We start from the raw sequence: 11,714 nt of genomic DNA, 5'->3' as shown, positions 1-11,714 counted from the left end.
CCCTCAAAACATTGTGGCAGATATACCAAAATATTTGCCATTTAAATGTAAAGTAGACAATAACGCTCCTATAAAGGAAAGGATATTGAAGCATTTCGCATCCTCGACTTTGAACAATTATCCTCATCGCGCTTTGCCTCGCAATACTGTTTGGACGATATGGTGATATCAGACGACTTCTAAAGGTTTTGTTCCCTTTGGTGATGTATATAACCGTCGACTTATTGGTAGACATGTTCGTTATGCCTGTGCTTTTACCAATAGGTAAAATTCAGCAACACTTCTGTTCGGCTATAACGGCGTGAAGCATGGATGAAACAAGAAGAGGCGATTGGAACGACTAGATGCTCATGCTTACCCGCTGCAATTACTAGTTGTTGGTGATCGTGTATTTGTACAGAATCAACGTGGCCATTATTCAGAGAATTGGGGCAAATCAGGTACTCAGGTGGCCATGAACAATACGAAGTGAAGGTTGATGACTTTGGTCGTTTGATCTGTCGCAATAAACACTTTTTACGCAGATTTCGCGAGCAGTATGTATTGAGCAATATCTCGCATCGCATCCTGCAGTTCATGTTTTTCCACAAACCTCCCATATTCAAATGGACAGACAATGCAGACATATACGCACCAACCAATACCATTCCTACTTGACCAGTTTCTGCCTCATCACTCGTTATGCTATCGCATACACTTGCTGACACGGCACCAATCCCGACTTCAGTATCGAATGATGATGGTCCTATCCTGAGTCATCCCGAAAAATCAGTACCTCCTCCAACTAATAGTAGATAAACCACGAGATGTGGTTCAACGTCCCCTTTTGTAGACTTAACTGCTGTCATCACGAGGAGGGGAATACAGCGCACATCCTAAACAACCCAGAAAACCATCAGAACCAACCATGAACCCACCAGCATTAAGGATAAATCAACGACCAGAACAGTGGTTACTGCTATTAAATTTTTGATTGGCTATCTATCGTCTGTCTAGTCACGTGTGTCAGGAAAGTGACCTGATAAGGTTTGCCGTTCAATCAAATTAATTTTTTATTTATTTTTTAGAGCAAAAAAAAGTGTAGCATGTTTATTTAACATAGCGACTAACGAGTTTGTTGTGTATCTGCACTATATAGCATGAATGTGAAAATCACATCGTTTTAGAAAAAGCTGGTAATCCTGCTTGGTTCTGGTGGGTCACCAGCTCGATTCTCGTCGGTTGCTGGTCGATGGTATAGTATGTATGCGAATACATGGACGTTACTGTATTTAATGAACCAAATATATGCGAAACAACCATCGAAATGTATGCATATCATCTATGGATCCCTATCAAAGTTTTACAAGTTATTATATATCAGGTTTAAAATATGGTCTTTGAAATAAAGTTCAGGAATTTGACAAATCGCAGTGGATTTTAAGTGCATGATCTGAAAAATCACCCATCGAGCAAGGTTTAATTAATATGGAAATTGCACCTTAATATGGACTTCACCAAGAAAAAAAATACTTTCTTCGCAATTTTTCTTGCAAACGAAAAACTGCATACAAATATATCATAAATGTTCAAAGTACATTATCTTCCAAATACGAACACAAAAAGTATCCGACCAAGTATTATAATGTTTATACAACATAAGGTTCTTCAAGCCTCACCATTGGTGGCTCATTACGTTTCAATCTTGTTTCATAGCAGATCACTGCAATATTGAAAATGCAAAATATTAAAGCCAATATTTCAATGAGATATTCCCACTGATAGCTCCATGTGTGATTGCTATTATAGTTTTCAAAACCCTCCACAACGATAATTTCCTTTGTCAATGGATATGTGACCATGGTAGCTAGTGTCAGTATTGTTACTAACCCAACATAGACAACTTGGACGTACTTACTAAAATACCATTTAACTGCTTTCAAAACACCTCCAATATTAACACCAATGCTTACCAGTGAGAATAAAAGAGCGAATGAGATGCAACATTTTGTCGCGTCCAATTTATGTTTCGATGAGTAAAACAATACCAGATCTTTGCATTTTCGCCCGCAAGCCTTCCACACTCCTTGCTGAGTATACCAATTTTTCCCTTTTTATCTTTGTATTACTCTCTTATCCAGTTTGAAGTGGAGATTGATACCAGTAACGTGACAGTGACAACAATGCAAGCAAAAAAACTCAGAACTCTTGCAGATGTGTAGTCCATGTTTTTATGTTTCCAAACTTTAAACTCCAAAAAAAAAATATTTTTATATTTCCTTAAAAATAAATAATTAACGCTACTTGAAAATACCAAGATGGTAGAAACAATTAAGAACGATTAATTAATTTACCTGAAATACCATTATAATTTAACTGTGACAAAAGCTATCATTTTAAAGCTTGGTTTCCATTGGCATCTATAATGTTGTGTAAATGTTGTAGGAGATATGCTATCTTTACAACCGTTGTTGTGCAACATCTCTTGCGTTGCTTTTTTGTATAACATATATTAACAATAAAATCGTAAGAGTAACTTGTACAACTGTTACTCAACAATTTTAATGGTAATGAAAGCCGACCTTAAGGTGTATCATTAACAATGGTTTTGGTAGAATTAAAGTTAACTTAGAGTTAACTACAACGATCGCGCGTTAATTATACTCGTATGTTTACATCATTAACATATTTTTAGCTGGTCAGTTGAAAAGTTTTATAGTTCGCCATAGGATTTCAAAAAATATTAAACCGATGAAGTACTCGCTTAAGTTTCCTCCATCAAATAAGCCTTCCCTTTTAATAAGCTCCAATCCTCAAAAAAAAACATTTCTGACAAAAAAATTTCCCACAGAGATTTATTTAAAGAAATTTATAATATGTAAGTCCTCGTCAGCAAAAAAAAAAACAAAACAAGGTAAAAAACAGAAAAATAGTAAATTAAATAATTTTGTTAACATGTTGGTATTGTACTTAGCAATTACCGAGTACCAACGTGGATTACAAAGAATATCGTTTTTGTGTGTTTCTTATCAAAAGAGTTCCAAACTGCAAATCTCCTTTTGAATCTACGTAAGTACGCCACTGTAGATATATTTTCTTGAGTATAAATTTAATGTTTTATATTTTTTGGAAGTAAACCTATATTGTCAGTGTTAGAGAAGTAAATAAATAAATCAGTTTTGCAGACACGTATATATGCAAGCAAGATTGAGAAATAAATATGCATTCGTAAAAAATGTTATTGTCTTATAATTACGTTTAAACATGATTTACATTTTAGTAGAAGTGTACTTTATCTTCTGTCTCCAATATTTTTTTTAAAAAATATACAGCTATAAAAGCAACCATTTCATTCAAAAGTAGTACTGATACACATGAAGGTAATGGGGTATTGTAGATGTACGATATTTATATAATATATCTTTAGAAGTAAGCTAGCTACAGTGGAATCCCCTCAAAGCGAGTTCTAATAGAGATTTTGTCTGCTTTAGAGAAGTGTCCTCCTTGGAGAAGTTTTTCTTTTTTTTTAACTAGAAACCTCAAAAAAAATTCTACTCCAAAGTCAAAAATACATTAGGCATACCTATATTACTCTTTTCCCTTCCTCTGTTAGGCAAAAAAACATTTTAAAAAGACAATTTGGCCCATAGAAACAAAACTTGCTGTAAACAGAGACGTTTTTGGACAATTTAGATAGTAGGGTAGAAGAATATAAAAACCTTGTAAGACTGAAAATGATTGCACATTTATAAAGCTGGTCAAAAAATTTATTTGCTCAAATCATAGAGGTAAATTCTGGAAAAAATAACCGTGGAGGTGTGTGCTTTTTAGACTGTCTTCTTTGAAGAGGTTTTATTATAAGGTTTATTTGGAAATCGTCAGGGACAAATTTGTTATCCGCCTTTTGTCCGTTCGTTCGTTTTGGAGGATTTCCGCTTTAGGGAAGTTTCGATGTAGTTAGAATTAGTCCTCAAAACTCACGCGCGATGCTAGTTTATTACACTTGCGTCATCTACGAAACAGTATTTTCTCAACCTTGTTCCCAGTGCATTTTGCTTTTTTTAATGAATTCCATAGCAGCAAAAAGAAATTGTTAGCCACACAGTAATAACGGCTTATGGGCCGCTATCAACTTCATCAACAAGGTAAAATGCCTTGGAAACGAGGTTGGTTCGTTCATCTTCCTTATGAAGGCTGAAGATGCATTTCTTATTGCGCAAATAATCATGTAAGGGAGCACGGTCCAAGAGTGACTGTCGTGTGCTTCAACAATACAGTAGAACAATACAGTAAATTTACAGAAATGCAGATGATAAAAACAGTCTTATCTTTCAGCTAAAAATATCTGATAAGCACTGAACAACACAAGAGTGTGAAATCATACAATAATGAATGATAAAGACTTGCATTAAAAAAGTAGTAATATATTATAATATTTTATATTTTATATTCTTGAAGACAGCTTTCCAGAGGTTTGCCAGACAACTGAATGATCAGACAATTCACCAACGCTGCAGAAATGTTCAGTTACTGGTTAGTTTGCTGTTGTTGCCGTTGTTATTTTAAACTATGGCTTGAACTGCCTTATTTCTTCTTGAAAGGTTGCCGTTAGTTTATAGCGTTAATGCTATTCTGGCTTTTATTTGCTTTGGAAAGCTCTGTCAATGGACATTCTTGTCATAATCAAGACAATCGTCCGTAACGTAACCACATTTCGACAGCACATGAGCAGGCGATTTTATTGGATACAACTAAAAGCAACAAGTTATTTATGGGATGCGGATTTGAAAGTACATAAACCGGTTTAAATTAATTTTTGCGTCGTGTAATTATTTTCATGTTTCCTAAAGATAATCGGTCATACCCCTAACGATGTTTATACTGATTGATGAAACAGATTCTTTTTCCTGAATTTCCTGCATTTAACTCCTTCCAATCCAAAATGTCATTTACACAGCTCTCAGCATCTGACTCTATGCACACCAAGCTACAAGCGGACTACCCTAAGTACAACCTCGTGCTCAGGGTCTTGTGACCTGTTATTACAGAGGCTATCAACTTCATCAACAAAACAAAATGCTTTTGAAACAACGGTTTCCTAAATAGTAGTGAACTCGCCAGCCTTGCACAACTCGTAACTCGTAAAATCCACAGGAAAGACAAATGCGTCTTTCTCAGTTCACTTTCCAACATTACACGGAATATGGTCGCTGATAATACAAGTGGTGACGCCAACCTTGTTCCAAGGAATTGTTAAGTTGTTTTTTGACGGAACCCAATCTCGTCCCCAGGAGGCTTTGCCTTTTTAAAATCGGGGCCGGCCGTCAAGTAAGCGCTAGCCGCTTTAAAATAGGCAACAAACCCTGGGCACGAGGCTGGACGAAACCTGAACAAGGTGACGAAGTTGGTAGTGACTCAATTATTTTCTTCACATCTTTTACCTTACAAGTTAGTTATTCTTTCACTGTACAGTCGCGAAACAAAAACAGGCGACAGTGCATTTAACCATAGTATTTTTTCCATTAACTATGATAGATCACAGCATCCGTTTTTATTTTCTTGTAGGGCAGACAAGTGTACATAGGTGAATATTTATCATAGCACATCCGTATTTCATTCTCAACAGAGAATGCTCCACCCCGATCAGACCTCTGATCATGACGTGCAAGTATAATGCGTGTAAGTCATATTGAAGAAGAACAACTTTGTTCATCACTAACATATTGCCAAGCAGTGGGCGGAATTCGATCCGCGGTCCCCAGAACTTGGAGGCGCAGACAAACCCACTACACTACGTGCGGCAATATGTTTGTGATGAACTCAGATATATTATCCGGATGGTGGGTATACATATAGGTGAATATTTATCATAGCATATCCGTATTTCATTCTCAACAGAGAATGTTCCACCCCAATCAGACCCCTGATCATGACGGGCAAGTATAACGCGTGTAAGTCATATTGAAGAAGAACTACTTTGTTCATTACTGACATACTGCCAAGCAGTGAGCGGGATTGGATCCGCGGTCCCCAGAACTTGGAGCCACAGATGAACCCACTACACTACGTGCGGCAATATGCAGACAAGTGTGTTGTTTTTCCTGGAAACGCGTAACCATGGCAATAAGCCAAGTTGATTTTCTACTTAGTTTTCCGAAATTATCGTACACTATCATTAAATGGTAGAAGTAAGTGTAAGATTTGCTGTAATTTTAAAAGGTTGCTTACAAAAATTACCTATAGCTGTCTATATGCGCGTTTTAAAAAAAAGATGCATCTAGTTCGCAGAGGGAGCATGAGGGCAACGACTTCATTTAGCACCGGGCTAAGTGGTCCCGACACACGACGTACAACATAACTAACAACCTTCATACTTTATCGACATAAAAAGCCGACAGACGTTCAGTCATACTTCTCCTCCAACCAAATGGACCCGACAAATGAAACCGCATTATCCGACATCCTCTCTATATAACAAATACATATTTTTTCTGTCGATGGTCATACCAACGTAATATCGCATAATACTGCATAATACCTTCATAATACTCTCTGTCGCTACATAACAAATACATATTTTTTCTGTCAATAATCCATAACCAACGTAATATCGCATAATACTGCATAATACTGCATAATACCTTTATAATTCAAAAAAAGTACATAAATTTTCTGTCGATGGCCATAACAACGTAATATCGCATAATACTGCATAATGCCTTCATAATACTCTCTGTCGTTACATAAAAAATACAAAAATTTTCTGTCGATGGCCATACCAACGTAATATCGCATAATACTGCATAATGCCTTCATAATACTCTCTATCGTTCCATAAAAAATACATATTTTTTCTGTCAATAATCCATAACCAACGTAATATCGCATAATACTGCATAATACTGCATAATACCTTTATAATTCAAAAAAAGTACATAAATTTTCTGTCGATGGCCATAACAACGTAATATCGCATAATACTGCATAATACCTTCATAATTCATAAAAAACACATAAATTTTCTGTCGATGGCCATACCAACGTAATATCGCATAATACTGCATAATACTGCATAATACCTTTATAATTCAAAAAAAGTACTTAAATTTTCTGTCGATGGCCATAACAACGTAATATCGCATAATACTGCATAATACCTTCATAATTCATAAAAAACACATAAATTTTCTGTCGATGGCCATACCAACGTAATATCGCATAATACTGCATAATACCTTCATAATTCATAAAAAACACATAAATTTTCTGTCGATGGCCATACCAACGTAATATCGCATAATACTGCATAATACTGCATAATACCTTCATAATTCATAAAAAATACATAAATTTTCTGTCGATGGCCATACCAACGTAATATCGCATAATACTGCATAATACCTTCATAATACTCTCTGTCGTTACATAAAAAATACAAAAATTTTCTGTCGATGGCCATACCAACGTAATATCGCATAATACTGCATAATGCCTTCATAATACTCTCTATCGTTCCATAAAAAATACATATTTTTTCTGTCAATAATCCATAACCAACGTAATATCGCATAATACTGCATAATACTGCATAATACCTTTATAATTCAAAAAAAGTACATAAATTTTCTGTCGATGGCCATAACAACGTAATATCGCATAATACTGCATAATACCTTCATAATTCATAAAAAACACATAAATTTTCTGTCGATGGCCATACCAACGTAATATCGCATAATACTGCATAATACTGCATAATACCTTTATAATTCAAAAAAAGTACTTAAATTTTCTGTCGATTGCCATAACAACGTAATATCGCATAATACTGCATAATACCTTCATAATTCATAAAAAACACATAAATTTTCTGTCGATGGCCATACCAACGTAATATCGCATAATACTGCATAATACTGCATAATACCTTTATAATTCAAAAAAAGTACTTAAATTTTCTGTCGATGGCCATACCAACGTAATATCGCATAATACTGCATAATACTGCATAATACCTTCATAATTCATAAAAAACACATAAATTTTCTGTCGATGGCCATACCAACGTAATATCGCATAATACTGCATAATACTGCATAATACCTTTATAATTCAAAAAAAGTACTTAAATTTTCTGTCGATGGCCATAACAACGTAATATCGCATAATACTGCATAATACTGCATAATACCTTCATAATTCATAAAAAACACATAAATTTTCTGTCGATGGCCATACCAACGTAATATCGCATAATACTGCATAATACTGCATAATACCTTTATAATTCAAAAAAAGTACTTAAATTTTCTGTCGATGGCCATACCAACGTAATATCGCATAATACTGCATAATACCTTCATAATACTCTCTGTCGTTACATAAAAAATACAAAAATTTTCTGTCGATGGCCATACCAACGTAATATCGCATAATACTGCATAATACTGCATAATACCTTCATAATTCATAAAAAATACATAAATTTTCTGTCGATGGCCATACCAACGTAATATCGCATAATACTGCATAATACCTTCATAATACTCTCTGTCGTTCCATAAAAAATACATATTTTTTCTGTCGATGGCCATACCAACGTAATATCGCATAATACTGCATAATACCTTCATAATACTCTCTATCGTTCCATAAAAAATACAAATTTTTTTTGTCGATGGCCATACCAACGTAATATCACAGAATACAGCATAATACCTTCATAATACTCTCAATCGTTCCATAATAATATTATATTTTTCTGTCAATAATCCATAACCAACGTAATATCGCATAATATTGCATATTACCCTTATAATACTCTCTATCGCTACATAACAAATGCATTTTTTTGTAGATAGGCTATAACCAACGTAATATGCCACATTATTCCGCAGTAGAAACAAGTGTTCTCCCTGGAAATGACGTATCAAAATTTCTAAAGTAGACCAATTAATGCAAAGTGATCACATATTGAAAAAAACAACAATTGAGGTTGAGTATACATCCATTTACCAATAGAAATGATATTATGGCAAAATACTCTTCTGCGAAATGATACATCAAAAGTCCTACATTAAAAGTCCTCAAGCACGCCAATCAAGAGAAGACTTTATACTTTAAACTAAACAAACACTGATGTTGAATACACGTCAATACACAAAGAGACACTATATTTTGGACAAGTACTTTGCCGCGATATAAAAAAATGAAAGTTCTAAAGCAGACTAATCAATGTGTAGACTTTACACTGTAATTGAACAAATATTGAGGTTGGATACACATCCATCCACCAATAGAAGTCATATTTGACTAAATACCCTCCAAGAAAATGACACATCAAAAGTCCCAAAGCAGACCAATCGAAGGAAAAACTATTCACTATAAACCAAACCAACACTGATGTTGGATAACAATCCATTCACAAATAGACACTATACTTTGGACGAATACGCTTTCGCGAAAAGATGAAGCACGCCAATCAAGAGAAGACTTTACGCCTTAAATTAAACATTCAGTGAGGTTGGGTGCACATCTATGCACCAATAGAAACAATATTCTGGACAAATACCCCCTCGCAAATGACACAGTAAAAGTCTTAAGCCGTTAGATTTGAGGAAAGATGTATAGTATGCACTAAAAAGGCGGTTTTGTTCTATATACACATGCAATAGAGACGACAGTGACAGCTTGGATAAGACTATTTAAAAAATGACCTAATAGATCTATTCAAATAAAGCCTCCCTAAACCAGTAAGTAAATGGGATATTCCACAATACATGGCTAAAAAACAACCTGGATGAAAGTAAAGGTCGAAATCCTAGCAGAAAAATTAAAAGAAGTCTGTAAATGTGAGACACATCCATACGTCATTTAAGGTAACACTTTTAGAAGTTGAGGTATGTGCAAAATAAGATCTGAGATATTTTAAAAGACCAATCAAAGAGAAAATTTTATACTTTACCCTGCACAAACACTTATGCTGGAAATACATCCATACACAAATAGAAACAATTTTATGGAGAAATACCCTCCCTGGAAATGACGCATCAACAGTCCTAAAGCAGACCAATCAATGCGAAAGCTTTACAATATAAACCAATCTGAGGGAACACGTTGCACTATAGAGGTATTGAGGTAGGATACAAATACATCCACTAATAGAACAGATATTTTGACAAAATACCAAAACTGCATTCTGGACAAATATTCTCTCGCGAAAAAACATATTAAAAGTCTTAAGGCAGACCAATCTGACGACAGACGTTATAGTATACACTGAACAAGCAGTAGTGCTTTATACCCATTGATTCATCTATAGAAACAATCTCTTGGACAATTACTCTTCTCTGAATAGCATGTTAGATGTCCTAAAGCAGACCAATCAAAGAAAGTGGTTGCAACCTTAACGGTTATTTTTATAGTATAAGACCACTGAGGTTGAATACATATCTATACACCAATAGAAAGATATGTTCCCATAATAGATGCTAAACAGCAGTTAGTATTCTGTACCCATCGATACAACACCAAAAACAATATTATAGACAAATGCCATCTCGTGAAATGACATATTAAAAGTCTCAAAGCATGTCGATCTTAGGGAAGTCGTCAAACAATACATTGAACAGACAGCAGTGTGCTATACCCACTCATACTTCATTAGAAGCGATTCTATGTTCATTCGAACTGACATTATTAGATGTCCTAAAACATGACAATCCGAGGGAAGACGATATACTATACATTAAACAAGTGGTATTATTCTATACTTATCCATACACCAAGAGATACGATGTTCTGGACAAATACCTTCCTGCGTAATGACACATCAAAGGTCCGAAACCAGACCAATACACTACACAATATAGAATCTTAGATCCTTTAAAAGGGCAAATAAATTCAAAGGAAAACCATCTTCTGGTCAGTAATAAAGCAGAAATGCTGGACCCATTCATAAGTCAATGAAAAGGAAATTTTGCGAGAATTTTTAGCTCCATTGAAATATTAGATGCCCTAGCAGAACAAGACAAATAAAATATATGTACGATACAGTAGACAAGCAGAGGTGGAATATACCCTTGCATACATCACTAGAAAGATACTTTTAAGAAATATCGCGCGGGAAGAAGATAACGTTCTAGCAGACCATTTGAAGTAAATCTTTACTTTTGCAAAAAGGCAAATCGGATACCCATTCATAGCTACATCACTAAAGAGATATTCTGCGAAAGTAACCAAACGCGGAAAAAAGTATTAAATGCTCAAGCACAATAATTTAGTGCCCTAACATCATAACTTCCCTTGTGTTAGGTTATAAATTATAAAACTTGGTATGGATGATATCTGTCACATGACAATTAAAAATCATGATTCAAATGCTGACTTTGTCAGAATTTCTTTGCGGACGTCAGCATTATTTCTCTTGCATTTGTGTAGCTTATGATAGATTTTTATTATTTTTTCTGTAAATATTGACAAAAATAATGTTAATTTTAATAATTATATAAACATTTTAGCTATTTTGGCTTACTTTAAGACCCTTCGTTTGAGGCGCCAACGCAGCAAATTTTATTCACATTTGAAAAGGGCAGTTTATTACTTTTTTTCTATTTCATGATAGATTGATGTTTACTTTTTCCATTTACAGTAACATAAATTTGTAAGGTTTAAACTTGACATATAGTTAGTTATAGTTACTTATAATAACTAAAAGAATATTTTTTACTTCAAAG

At 34.5% G+C, this 11,714-nt stretch overlaps 1 long non-coding RNA gene across 1 annotated transcript; it reads right to left on the bottom strand.

Moving 5' to 3' along the window:
- Nucleotides 1-4,283: 4,283 nt before the first annotated feature.
- LOC130647256 (uncharacterized) lies at nucleotides 4,284-7,927 on the bottom strand. Its single transcript, XR_008982830.1, has 2 exons — nucleotides 7,293-7,927; nucleotides 4,284-6,517 (listed from the first exon to the last, which is right to left on the bottom strand). It is a non-coding gene; the product is annotated as an uncharacterized LOC130647256 (long non-coding RNA).
- Nucleotides 7,928-11,714: the final 3,787 nt, after the last annotated feature.

This window comes from Hydractinia symbiolongicarpus, chromosome 6 (genome assembly GCF_029227915.1).
Source record: "Hydractinia symbiolongicarpus strain clone_291-10 chromosome 6, HSymV2.1, whole genome shotgun sequence".
In the NCBI taxonomy this organism is placed as follows: Eukaryota; Metazoa; Cnidaria; class Hydrozoa; order Anthoathecata; family Hydractiniidae; genus Hydractinia; species Hydractinia symbiolongicarpus.
The sequence above is the reverse complement of the archived record's forward strand: the minus strand, read 5'-3'. Positions and strand labels throughout refer to the sequence as shown.